This window comes from Pan paniscus, chromosome 6 (assembly GCF_029289425.2).
Source record: "Pan paniscus chromosome 6, NHGRI_mPanPan1-v2.0_pri, whole genome shotgun sequence".
NCBI classification, from domain to species: domain Eukaryota; kingdom Metazoa; phylum Chordata; class Mammalia; order Primates; family Hominidae; genus Pan; species Pan paniscus.
In genome coordinates this window covers 186,444,963-186,458,049 of record NC_073255.2, presented here as the reverse complement: position 1 = coordinate 186,458,049, position 13,087 = coordinate 186,444,963, and the positions used below count along the sequence as shown (strand labels likewise).

At 38.9% G+C, this 13,087-nt stretch overlaps 1 protein-coding gene across 1 annotated transcript in view; it reads left to right on the top strand.

The window, feature by feature from the left end:
* The window catches only part of ACTR3C (actin related protein 3C), a 326,821-nt gene extending 313,805 nt beyond the window's left edge, over positions 1 to 13,016 (top strand). The window contains exons 2-3 of the transcript XR_010112668.1: positions 8,892 to 9,002; positions 12,587 to 13,016. The gene's annotated coding sequence lies outside the window, so the exon portion shown is untranslated. The remainder of the gene's footprint in view (positions 1 to 8,891; positions 9,003 to 12,586) is intronic.
* Positions 13,017 to 13,087: the final 71 nt, after the last annotated feature.

Here is a 13,087-nt window from a genome sequence, read left to right as displayed (position 1 = left end):
AAAAAAACAAAAACAAAAACAACAACAACAAAAATAATGGACTGCCTGAACATCCCAAGCCATTCTTTTGAAGTAGGTGTGCTGTTGACAAATTGTGTTAGTTTTATTTCAACGGAAAGTCTTGATTTGCTCTATTCTCAGGGGATATTTTTGCTGAACATAGAATTCTGGATGGACAGTTCTTTCAGCACAAAAATGTTGTGGTACCTTTTTTTTCGGTGTGTGTGTGTCAAGATTTCTGATGAGAAATGTCCTTGGAAGCTGAATTTTTTTTTTTTTTTTTTTTGGTCTTTAGTTTTTAGAAGTTTGAGTATAATGTGTTTTGGAATGGATTTTTTTTGTTTTGTTTCGGGTTAACTTATTTGGGGTTTGTTCAGTATTGAATCTATTAGTTTATTTCTTTTTTTCTTCCCTTTTTTTTTTTCTTGCCAAATTTGGCAGTTTTAGCCATTGTTTCTTTGCATACCTTCTGGTCCTGCCTTCTTTCTCTTTTCCTTCTGGGAATTGTAATCCGCGAATGCTAAATCTTTTCTTATATATCCCAGATGTCCCTGAGGCTCTGGGCCCCGGTTTTTTTTTCTTTTTTTTACTTCTTCCAGTCTATTTTCTCTCTTTTGTTTGGACTGGGTAATGTCTGTTATTCTGTCTTCAAGTTCAGTGTTTCTTTCCTCTGTCCTTTTCTTCTGTTGAGGCCATCTCTTAAGATTTTTATTTCAGTTATTATGATTTTTAATTCTAGAATTTCCATATGGTTTTGTCTTTATATCTTGTTTCTTTGCTGTGGCTTTGTATTTGCTTGCTGAGACTTCCTTTTATTTTCCATTTGTTTCAAGAGTCAAGAGTATTTGAGATTGCTCATTGAGGCATTTTGTGATGGATCCTAAAATCCTTGTTTGATAATTATAATGTCTGTGTTATCTCGTTGGCATTGTCTATTCATTGTCTTTTCTCTTTTCAGTTGAGATGTTACTGGTTTTTGCCACAGTGAGAGTTTTAAAGTGGAAACCTAGATACTTTGGGTATTATGTTATGAGGTTCTTATTTTAATTTTGTGTTTTAGCAAGTCTTTTCTGACACTACTCCAGCGGGGAATGGGGATACCACTTCATTATTGCCAGTGTGGGGGTCAAAGTTGAGGTTCTCCTTTTGGCCTTTGTTGACACTCACTTGGGGAGGAGCTCCATGTTACTGCTGGGCTGGGGTGGAAGTGGGGACTGTGGTATGTTGTGCTGTACTAGAGATAGCTTGGGTGACATAGATTATTTAGACAGATTTCTCCATTGTGTTCATAAGAACTGTTTGGGCCACATCTTGTTCCATAGGTATAGACAAAATATTTGGAATATAAGCTCTATATACTTTTATTCTCTTGCATGGATACAGTTGCTTCCTGTATAGTTGTTAAAAGAAGTATACTTTGTGTGTGTGTGTGTGTGTGTATGTGTTTTAATTTATTTTTATTCTTTTTGATTATTATTATTTTTTACACAGAGTCTTGCTCTGTTGCCAGGCTGGAGTGCAGTGGCGTGATCTCGGCTCACTGCAACCTCCACCTCCTGGGTTCAAGCAATTCTCCTGTCTCACTCAGCCTCCTGAGTAGCTGAGACTACAGGTGCGCACCACCATGCCCAGCTAATTTTTGTATTTTTAGTAGAGTTGTGGTTTCATCATGTTGGCCAGGATGGTCTCGATCTCTTGACCTTGTGATCTGCCCACCTCAGCCTCCCACAGTGTTGGGATTACAGGCGTGAGCCACTGCGCCCGGCTATCTTTACAATCTTTTATATTGACTTGACAGTTTAATTCTGGATTCACACACAATTAAGTTTGATCTTGCCTAGAGGATAGGATCTGTCACTTGTATTGGCACATTGGCAGTGGCCCTTTGGAATACCAAACTTGTACATCAGATGGTTCTGTGTGGTGTCAGTCAGTGTGCCATTGAATGGTGTGGTCAGAGATGGATGTTATCTATTTCTACAGATCACCTCAGTCGTCGTGGCCCACAAGACTTTTCTAGCCCATGTTCAGCCCAAGGTCTCCAATGTCCTCTTCACTTCTCATTTCAGCCCGTGTTTCCACTTCACTTGTGCTTTCTTCAGTTCTGCTGAAGTTCTGTCCTTTACTTGTGTGCCACTGTTTATAATTTGATATATTTGAGACTTCAAATGTGGCAGTGAGTTGGAATGAGAAAAGGAGGTGGGGAAAGTGATTTCTGCCCTGTGTCTTTTTCTTTTCACCTTTTTATCCTGTTACCTCAAGATGCCCTTCTGAGAAAAAGGCTTCAGTTTCACTCTTTTTTATTTTTTTTTGAGATGGAGTCTCACTTTGTCACCCAGGCTGGAGTGCAGTGGCATGATCTCAGCTCACTGCAACCCCTGCCACCTGAGTTCAAGCAATTCTCCTGCCTCAGCCTCCTGAGTAGCTGGGATTACAGGCATGGGCCACCACGCCCAGCTAATTTTTGTATTTTTTATTTTATTTTAAGAACAGATGGGGTTTCACCATGTTGGCCAGGGTGGTCTTGAATTCTTGACCTCAGGTGATCTGCCCACCTTGGCCTCCCACAGTGCTGGGATTACAGGCGTGAGCCACTGCTCTTGGCCTCAAATTCACTCTTACAGCTGTGTTGTTATTCTTCATTTGTAGTAAATTGGAGATTCCAGATAATCTACTTTTAGAAATAATTGTATATGTTTACTAACTTGTCTTGGAACAAATTTTAATATAAATTTCTAGCTAGCTTAATAGCTCTCTGTTTGAGAAAATTCTATAGCCTGACTTACCTTGAAAACTTTTCATTTGGAAATGAGGCATTAAAGGTAAATGATTTTGAGAGGTAACAGGTTAAATGCTTTAGCTCACAAACAAACGATTAGCTTTTACTTTTATTATGTTTCTTTAGCTTCTTTTTAATAGCTGAAAAACCAGTATACCCAGTAGAAGAAGCAAAAGTCACCAGTAGCTCTACCATCCATGGTTAACCAGTATTAATCCTTTGTCTGGCCATCTTATTTTTCTGAATTTACATTAAACACACCCGTGCAACTCTGTCTGAAGTGGAGTCATACTGTGGATATTCTGAAAGGCAACTTAGTAGCTCTTGTTTTTTTTTTTTTTTTTTTGGAGACGGTGTCTTGCTCTGTCACCCAGGCTGGAGTGCAGTGGCGCGATCTCAGCTCACTGCAACCTCCGCCTCCCAAGTTCAAGTGATTCTCCTGCCTCAGCCTCCCAAGTAGCTGGGATTATAGGTGCCCGCCCCCATGCCTGGCTAATTTTTGTATTTTTAAGTAGAGATGAGGTTTCACCATGTTGGTCAGGCTGGTCTTGAACTCCTGATCTCAGGTGATCTACCTGCCTCGACCTCCTAAACTGCTGGGATTACGGGCGTGAGCCACCACGCCCGGCCTTAGCAGCTCTTTCTAAGGATTTGATATAATTTATTTACCTGATCTCTGATTTCAGGTCAGTTAACTTTCCTCCTTCAATTTGTTGCTATTATAATTAGTTCTACAAAGAGTGTTGTTGTGTATATACTTTTATTTACTCAATGATTATTTCTTTAGAATGAAATTCTAGAAGTGGAATTGCTGGATAAACATATTATAATATTTTTCTCAGTTCTTCTCTGGAATGGTTGTGTCTGGGTACCTGTTCAGTTCCCCAGTCACAAATTTGGTCTCCAATTTAGTATAGATAATATTGTTTATTGAGTACTATTCTCTACCACAGTCCCTGCTAAACACTTTGTAAACGTTGTTCCATTTAATACTCACCACCCTGATAGGTAGTGGTATATGCATTTTGGGGGAGAGAGCACTGAGGGTTAATAATAACTTTCTTCAAGTCAGCTAACTAGTAAGTGCTCAAACCTAGGTTTTCATAACTTCAGAGTCTGTGTGCTCATTCATGAAGTAGCTGTGCAGAAAAATTAACTTGGCTGGACTGTTTGAAGAAATTAGTTCATATCAGAAACTTTTTTTTCTTTGTTTGTTTTGTTTGTGACTGGGTCTTGTTCTGTTACCCAGGCTGGAGTGTGGTGGCGTGATCATGGCTCACTGCAGCCTCAATTTCCCAATCCCCTTGTCTCAGGCTCCCAAGTAGTTGGGACCCCCGGCTAGTTTTTGTGTTTGTGTTTTTTTTTTTTTTTTTTTGTAGAGACAGGTTTTCACCATGTTGCCCAGACTGGTCTCAAACTCCCAGACTTAAGCAATCTGCCTGTCTCGACCACCCAAAGTGCTGGGATTACAGGTGTGAGCCACTGTGCCTGGCCTAGAAACATTATTTACTCTCTCCTGAAATTCAGTCACAAGGATTTTAAAAAAATTTTTAATTAAAAACAGTTTTTAAAAATTTAAACTTTTTTGATATAGGGTCTCACTCTGTTGCTCAGGCTGGAGTGCAGTGGGGCTATCATAGCTCATTGCAGCCTCAACCTCCTGGGCTCAAGTGATCCTTTCAAGTAGCTAGGACTACAGGCATGTGTGCCATTGTGCCTGGCTAATTTTTTAGCTTTTTTAGAGATGGGGTCTTGCTATGTTGCCCAGGCTGTTCTGAAACTCCTGAGCTCAAGCTATCCTCCTGCCTTAGTCTCCTGAGTCTCTGGGATTACATGCACGAGCCATGAGCCACCACAGCTGGCTCTGATTTTATTTTTTTAAATTGACAGATAACATTGTGTGTTTTTATCGTGTATAATATGATGTTTTGAAGTATATATACATTGTAAATGGTTAAATCTAGCTAATTAACAAATGCATTACCTCATATAGTCATCATTTTTGTGGTGAGAGCACATAACACGTACTCTACATTTTTTAAGAATGCAATATATCATCATTAACTGTTGTCACCTCGTTGTATGCTAGATCTCTTGTAATTTATTTCTCCTATCTAACTGTAGTTACGTATTTTTTGACCAACATCTCCTTGTCCTTCCCATCCCCGAACAGCCTCAGCCCCCTGTAACCACCATTCTATAGCCTCCCTCTATGAGATCAACTTTTTAAGATCCTGCATATGAATGAGACCATGTGATATTTGTCTTTCTGTGCCTGGCTTATTTTACTTAACATAATGCCCTCGAGGTTCATCCATGTTGTGGGCAGATGGCAGAATTTCCTTTTTTTTTTTAAAGGGCTGAATAATATTCCACTGTTTATAAAGCCACATTTTCTTTATCTGTTCATCCGTTAATGGACACGTAGGTTGATTCCAGATCTTGGTTATTGTGAATAGTGCTACAGTAAACATGGGAGTGCAGATAGCTCTTTAACATACTGATTTCATTTCCTTTGGATATATGCCCAGTAGTGGGATTGTTGGATCATATGGTAGTTCTATTTTTAATTGTTTGAGGAGCCTCTATACTGTTTTCCATAATGGCTCTACTGATTTGCATTCCCACCTATAGTGTATAAAGGTTCTCTTTTTGTCACATCATCACCAACACTTATTATCTTTTGCTTTTTTGATAATTGCCATTCTCAGTGGGGTGAGGTGATTGATATTGTGGGTTTGATTTGCATTTCCCCAATGATTAGTGATATTGAGCATTTTTTCATGTACCTGTTGGCCATTTGTATGTCTTCTTTTGAGAAATGTCCATTCAGGTCTCTTGCTCATTTTTCACTTGGGTTATTTGTTTTTTTTATTGCTGTTTGAGTTCTTTATATATTTCGATTATTAATCTTTTGTCAGGTAGATCGTTTGCAAATAGTTTCTCCCATTCTATAGATTGTCTCTTCACTCTGTTGATTGTTTTCTTTGCTGTGCAGAAGACTTTTAGTTTGATGTAATTCCAGTTATCTATTTTTGTTACCTGTGCTCTTGAGGTGTTGTCCAAAAAAATCCTTGCCCAGACCAATGTCATAAAGCATTTTACCGTTTTCTTCTAATAGTTCCACAGTTTCAGGTCTTACATTGAAGTCTTTAATCCATTTTGAGTTAATTTTTGTATATGGTTGAGAGATAAGCATTCATTTTCATTCTTCTGCATGTGGATATCCAGTTTCCCCAGTAACATTTACACTTTGCCTGTTGTGTAAAATCAGTTGAGTGTAAATGCATGGATTCATTTCTGGGCTCTTTGTTCCACTGGTTTATATGTCTGTTTTTATACCAGTACCATGCTGTTTTGATTACTGTAGCTTTATAGTGTACTTTGAAGTCAGGTAGTGTGATCCCTCCAGCTTTCTTCTTTTTGCTTAAGATTCCCTTGACTGTTTGGGGTCTCTTGTGGTTCCATGTGAACTTAGGATTATTTTTTCTATTTCTGTGAAGGATGCCATTGGTATTTTGATAAGGACTGTACTGACTCTGTACATCACTTTGTGTAGTAAGTCACAAAGATTTTGATTCAGAGAAATTTTATCTAGCACTTACATTTGTATAGCTACAGAGTCGTACTTTCATCAGAAATACATTAAGGACAGTGAGAAGCCATTAGTATATTTATGGAATTAGGTTTATGTTAGAATTATTTAGGTATAGTTTGACCATTTTTCAAACCCACAATAAATATTTTAGTGGAGTAAAATGTTAATTTAACAAATATTTCTCTAATGTCTATTCTGATAGCCAGCGGCCTGCTTAGGTGCAAATCCTGTCTGTGTCTTAGAAGCTGTGTGACCTTGATAGATTGTTAAGCTTCCATTTCTGTGAAATGCAGATAATAGTACCTGTCTCATAAGCTATTGTGAGGATTTAATAAAATAGTGTGCAAAAGGAAACACTTAGCAGAGTGTTCAATAAATGTAAACTTTTATTATTATTATTAGTTATTGACATCTGAGCCTCCCACTGGAGAGACAGTAAAAGATGGATGTTATCTGACGTCAAGGAATCTACAGTTTGGTAGACTGATCTTAAACAATTGTAATTCATCCAGAAAAATGCCTTAATGCAGGAATAAAAGGGCCAGTGGAAGCATCAAACACGTGTGCAGAACTGCAGGTTGTCAAGGAAGCCTTCAAGTGAGGAGATGGTGTTGATGTCGAGACCTGATGGATGAAAATAGCTCATGGGAGAGCTCAAGAGTGTGAGCAGGAGTTAGAAATTTGAATGGAAAATGGAATCTTTGTGATGCCCTCCACATTTCATTAGCTGTTAAATTCTGGAGTGAAGTTTGATATGATTATTTACTGCTAAGTATATTCCCAAATATTTAAGGTTAAGATCTTATTAAAATAATGAATTATAAAGCCATTAATATTTGGAATTTTTATGTAATAGTTATTTGATTATGGTACTTTTTTGGGCTACAGATATTAACCAATAACATTCTAATTTATCCTTTTAATGGGATAAATTTTAACGGCTTTTCTTCTTCCTGTAACAAGACTAAAAGTACATTTTAAGGCTATGTGATGTAGAGTCTTATTATAGACATTATTTTTCAGTTTACTCTCCTTTTCTGTATTGTACAGAATTTTGTCCCCTTCTGTATTGTATTTTAAATTTGGAACCTACTGATGTATAGGCATTTCACTTACTATCTTGAGGGATTTTTCCAGATAAAACTGAGAAATTTTGCAATGGACCTTCTGTCAGTATAAAAGTAGAGCAGCTCATTTCCTTTGTCCTATTCTGAAAATCATACCAGAATAGAATAGCCTGCTTCTGTATTATTTTATGTACTCATTGACATTGTCTTTTCTGTGAGCACCCTTCACCCCACATGGAGCCCTAACAATGAAAATTTACTTGTGTGTATATAAGGATATTATCCCTTTTGATCATTTAAATAGATATGGATAGTGATAGAAATCTGTGTGTGTGTGTGTGTTTTTAAGGTATTGCCATCAGAGAGTCAGCAAAGGTAGTTGACCAAGCCCAAAGGAGAGTGTTGAGGGGAGTTGATGACCTTGACTTTTTCATAGGAGATGAAGCCATCGATAAACCTACATATGCTACAAAGGTAAATTTCCGACAGGTGTTTGCTTCTCTAAGTGTAGAGCAGTAGGATGAGTAATGCAAAATGGTCATCTAGAAGTTGTATTTGCGAGTTGTAGAATGTGTTTCTATTCTTATGTTTGAATTCTTATGTTTGAATAGAGGTGGTGGTGATGGTTGGTTTTGAATGGGGGTATTTTTGATTGGAGAATTAAGGGAATTAACAGATCCCTGGAATGCAGAATAGACTCAGGAAACACCAGGTCACACATGAAAGCAAGATCCCCTCCTCTGGAAAATTGTTGACAGGTTGACTAACCTGTCAGATGAGGGAAAATTGCAGATTGGTTAATTAAAAAGAAACACTGACGTTATTTAAGCAGACTTTTTTTTTTAAAGCTCCAGATCCAATTGTATGATAATTAGCTGCAGTTTTCTATCGGTTCCTCATTGTATTTTTGGTTGTTGTTTTTTTAGAGATAGGTCTTACTCTGTCATCCAGGCTGGAGTGCTGTGATGCCGTCTTGGCTCACTGCAGCCTCGACCTCCTGAGCTCAAGCAATCCTCTCACCTCAACTTCCCAAGTAGGTGGGACTACAGGCACGCACCACCATGCCTGGCTGATTTTTTAATTTTTTGTAGAGACAGTGTCTTGCTATGTTGCCCAGGCTGGTCTCGAACTCCTGGGCTCAAGTGAGCCTCCTGCCTTGGCCTCCCAAAGCGTTGGATTAGAGGCATGAGCCACTGTGCCTGGCCTGTCTCCGTGTCATTGTTAAGGTGATTCTTTGTTTGTGGAAATGAGTGGAGGAAAATATGAACAATAATGTAACTTAATCTTTTTTTTCCAAATGCTGTTGTTTCTTTACAAGAATTAACAAAAACTGCAATAAGAAGGAGACCTTTATTCTTAATAACACAGTTTCTTCTGTGCCACTGTTAAACTGTTGCTCTTATTGTTGCGAACTGAGGCTTGACAACTCTGGTTTCTCTTCCTCCAGTGGCTGATATGACATGGAATCATTGAAGACTGGGATCTTATGGAAAGGTTCATGGAGCAAGTGGTTTTTAAATATCTTCGAGCTGAACCTGAGGACCATTATTTTTTAATGGTGAGTAACTGGAACTAAGAGGAATATATTCCTGTAAATTCCAAATTGCTTAGATTTTAAACTGAAGATATTCTTTTCTAGGGCATTTTAAATTTCTTCTAAAGATATGTGCATGAATCAGGCTGCTTTTTTGAAAATAAAGCTCAATAAAAATGTTCAGAACAAAAAGGGGTTTGTTAGCTCACCAAACAGGAAGCCCAAGTGAGGCAGCTCTAGGGCTGTTGTTTTAGCAGCTCAGCGATGGAATTGCACATGCAGCCTAGGGCACTAGCTGGAGCTCTTCTGTTTGTTCCCCTTGGGTCCAGGGTGGCTGCCAAATTCCTAGATCACCTCTTTGGACATTTCCATACAGAGATAGAAGATTTCCCTTTCACTTTTTAAGAATTTGGAGACCCTTTCCCAGAAACCTTCCCAGCACATTTGCCCCATCTGCCTATGCCTAACCTGGTTAGAGCAATAGGAATGGATTTACTGTGACTGGTTTAGATTCTTGAAGACTTTCTCCTTGGAGTGGGGACCAGGAGAACTTGTCTGATGTTCTGGACCCTGGAGGAGGGTAAGTAGCTAAACAGGCCTCCAAAAGCAAGGACAATAGAAGGAGGAATGGATTTGGATAAACCAACTGCCTACTTTAGTTTTCTTGAGACATAGCGAGATGATTGTAATTATTGCCACTTATAGCAGAGGAAACCAGGTCAAGATGTTGTTTTTTTCTAGGGTTTAAATGTTACTGTAAAATAAAACTGAACTGAGTTATGGGCCCTAATTATATACTTAACTGATTTCATTCAAATGAAATGAAACATCACAGATAAATGAGAAGAAATATCTCCTCGTTCTCTAGTGGTTCTACTCAACATTACATGTTTTCTTCCGTGAGATGCTCTTTTCATCAAGTTAAAATTAATTATATGTACAGAATGCTTGCTTTATAGAGGGCAGTTTCATGTGACGTAAGCTGCGTATTAAACCTGCATAATTTAGGTTTGGATTTTTTTTCATGCAAGTACATTGTCAAATGGTCCCAGATCCAATTATAAAATTCTTTCTGATGTTAGGATATGAAGTGTTTTTAAGAATTATCTGGTATAAGAAATATTTGAACTATAAGGCTAATAGTTATTGGAATAACTATTAAATATGGAATAACTCTATAACGAATATATGTATTTAATGTATATTAAAGCCAGTCTTTGATTTTTTTTCCCTGGCTGTGTCTTCACAGCTGAAATTGCCAAGTATGGCTACTGCGTTTCACAGGCCACTCTGTTTTCTCTGTACATCCACAGTGGTTTATTTTATTTTACTGTTTTGCTCTGTATTTTATTTTTCTAGAAATGGGATCTTGCTCTGTTGTCCAGGTTGGAGTTCTGTGGCACAATCCTAGCTCACTGCAGCCTCGGACTCTGGACTCAGTTGATCCTCCCGCCTCAACCTCCTGAGTAGCTCGGACCACAGGTAGAAGCCACTAGCCTGGCTAATTTTTAAAAATTTTTTGTGGAGATGGGGTGGGGTTGCCTCCATTTGCACCCCTACTTACATTTCCCCCATCCTCTCCAGCCTTTTGTGCTGGCAGACATAACTTGCCCATCTGATGAGTATGAAATGTCTCATTGTGACTTTAATGTACATTTCCCTGATTACTAATGGGGCTAAGTATATTTTTCACCTACTGACTGGCCACTCAAGTTTCCCTCCTTGTGAGTTGCTGGGAATATACATGCCAATTTTTCAACTGTATTTTTTAGATTAATTTGTCAGTGTTGTTTATATAATCTGGATGCCAATCTTTCATAAATATGTACCACAGCGATCTTTTCCCAGCCTGATTTAGAAAATTTTTCCCTTTTCTGATGTCAGGAAGTCATTTTCTTATGATTTACTTTAAACACTTTGACATTTTGCTCTTTGGGGTTAGGTCTTTGACCTTCCTGAAATTTATTTCTGTGCATGATCTAAGGTAGGGCTGCAGTTCTTCTTTTGTGAAGTAAGAGTTCAAATTTGCCCACTTTTAAAACTTAGGTTTGTCATGTTGTTTAAGTATGAGTTCTTTATATATTCAAGATACAAGTCTTGACAGATATATGCTTTACAAATAGTTTCTTCCAGTTTGTGGTTTGCTTTTCATTTTTTTAACAATGGTTTTTTTTTAATTTCTTTTTATTATTTATTATTTTTTTTTTAGGTGGAGTTTCGCTCTTGTCGCCCAGGCTGGAGTGCAGTGGCGTGATCTCAGCTCACTGCAACCTCTGCCTCCCAGGTTCAAGCGATTCTCCTGCCTCAGCCTCCCAAGTAGCTGGGATTACAGGCGCTCACCACCACGTCCGGCTACTTTTTGTATTTTTAGTAGAGACGGGGTTTCACCACATTGGCCAGACTGTTCTCGAACTCCTGACCTCAGATGATCCACCCGCCTTGGCCTCCCAAAGTGCTGGGATTACAGGTGTGAGCCACCACGCCCAGCAACAATGGTTTTGAAGAGCAGAAGGAGAAATGAGGCTGTCTGATCTTGCCCTCTCTCCCCACTTCCTCCTTCCTTCCCTGTTCCTGGCACTAGATTCACTAGGATTAGGGGAACTTGTAGCCAAGAATATATAAAGAACTTCTATAAATCAATAGGGAAAAGACCAAAAAAAGTCATAGAAAAGCAAGCCAATGATTTGAGTAGGCAAATTAGAGAAGTGGAAACCGAAATGTCCAATAAACAGGTGAAGAGTCAAGCTTAGCAGCTATTAGGGAAATGCAAGTTAAAACCAACTACCATCCAGGTGCTGTGGCTCATGCCACAAGGTTGGTTGAGTGTAAATTGAAACAATCATTTTGGAGAGAAATTTGGCAATCTCTTGTAATATTAAAAGCTCTTTGACTCCTAGATATATATCCTAGAGAAGTTCCAGCAAATGTGCACAAAGACATATAAAAGATGCTTACTATTTGTTAATCTGGAAGTAACACAGGGGTAATTAATAGGGGGGTGGAAAAGGAAAGTGTATGTCACTAATGAACTAGATCTGTATGTAACAGTATTGTATCAGTCAGGTGTGCTGCAATAATGCTGCATGACAAAACACCCTAAAACTGACTTATAACAACAGGCATTTAATTTTGGCTAGTATGTCTGCATCAGCTGGCCTGTATTAGTCTGTTTTCACACTGGTGATAAAGACACACCTGAAACGGGGGGGAAAAAAAAAAGATTTAATTGGTCTTACAGTTCCACAAGGTTGAGGAGGTCTCAGAATCATGGCAGGAGGCAAAAGGCACTTCTTACATGGCAGCGGCAAGAGAAAAATGAAGAAGCAAAAGCAGAAATCCCTGATAAATCCATCAGATCTCTTGAGACGTATTCACTATCACGAGAATAGCATGGGAAAGACCAGCCCCCATGATTCAATTACCTCCCCTGGTCCCTCCCACAACACAGGGGAATTCTGGGAGATACAATTCAAGTTGAGATTTGGGTGGGGGCACAGCCAAACCATATCATGGGGTTTGGCCAGTCTAGCCCAGGATTGGCTCGACTTGGCTTGGGTCATTTTGTGATTAGTGTGCTCCTCACATTTCACCTTTTCTGGGCCCAGTAGGCCATCCAGGACATGTGCAAGCCAGCGACACTACGGGCAGTTCTGGGAGCCAGTTTATATACCAACTCCTGATGGTACGTCCAGCCTGCTGCCCAGGAAGGAAGCCAGGGCTGGCACCTGGAAGGCGCCTGGCGTGTATGGGAGCACCAAGAGCATGGGGAGGTGCACTGCAGCAGGCAGCACAGACCTACAGTCTGTTATCACAGTCTCGCTCTCTGTAATAAGCACGTTAATAAGGTAATAAGGAGGTTACATTGCTGTTTGAATTTGCTTTCCTTGACTAAGCATCTCTTCATGCTCAAAAGTCTTTTATATGTCTTCTTCTGTGAATTCTTTTGTGTCATTTGCTCATTTATCTACTTGTATGGTTTTTGCCTTGAAGAAAATGTAAATTTTAACTTAGTTAAATGTATAAAGTTTTATCTTCATAGCCTCTGGATTTCTTTTTTTCTTTCTTCCCCTGAGATAGACCTTCCCTATTACATGATAATTTTTTAAATT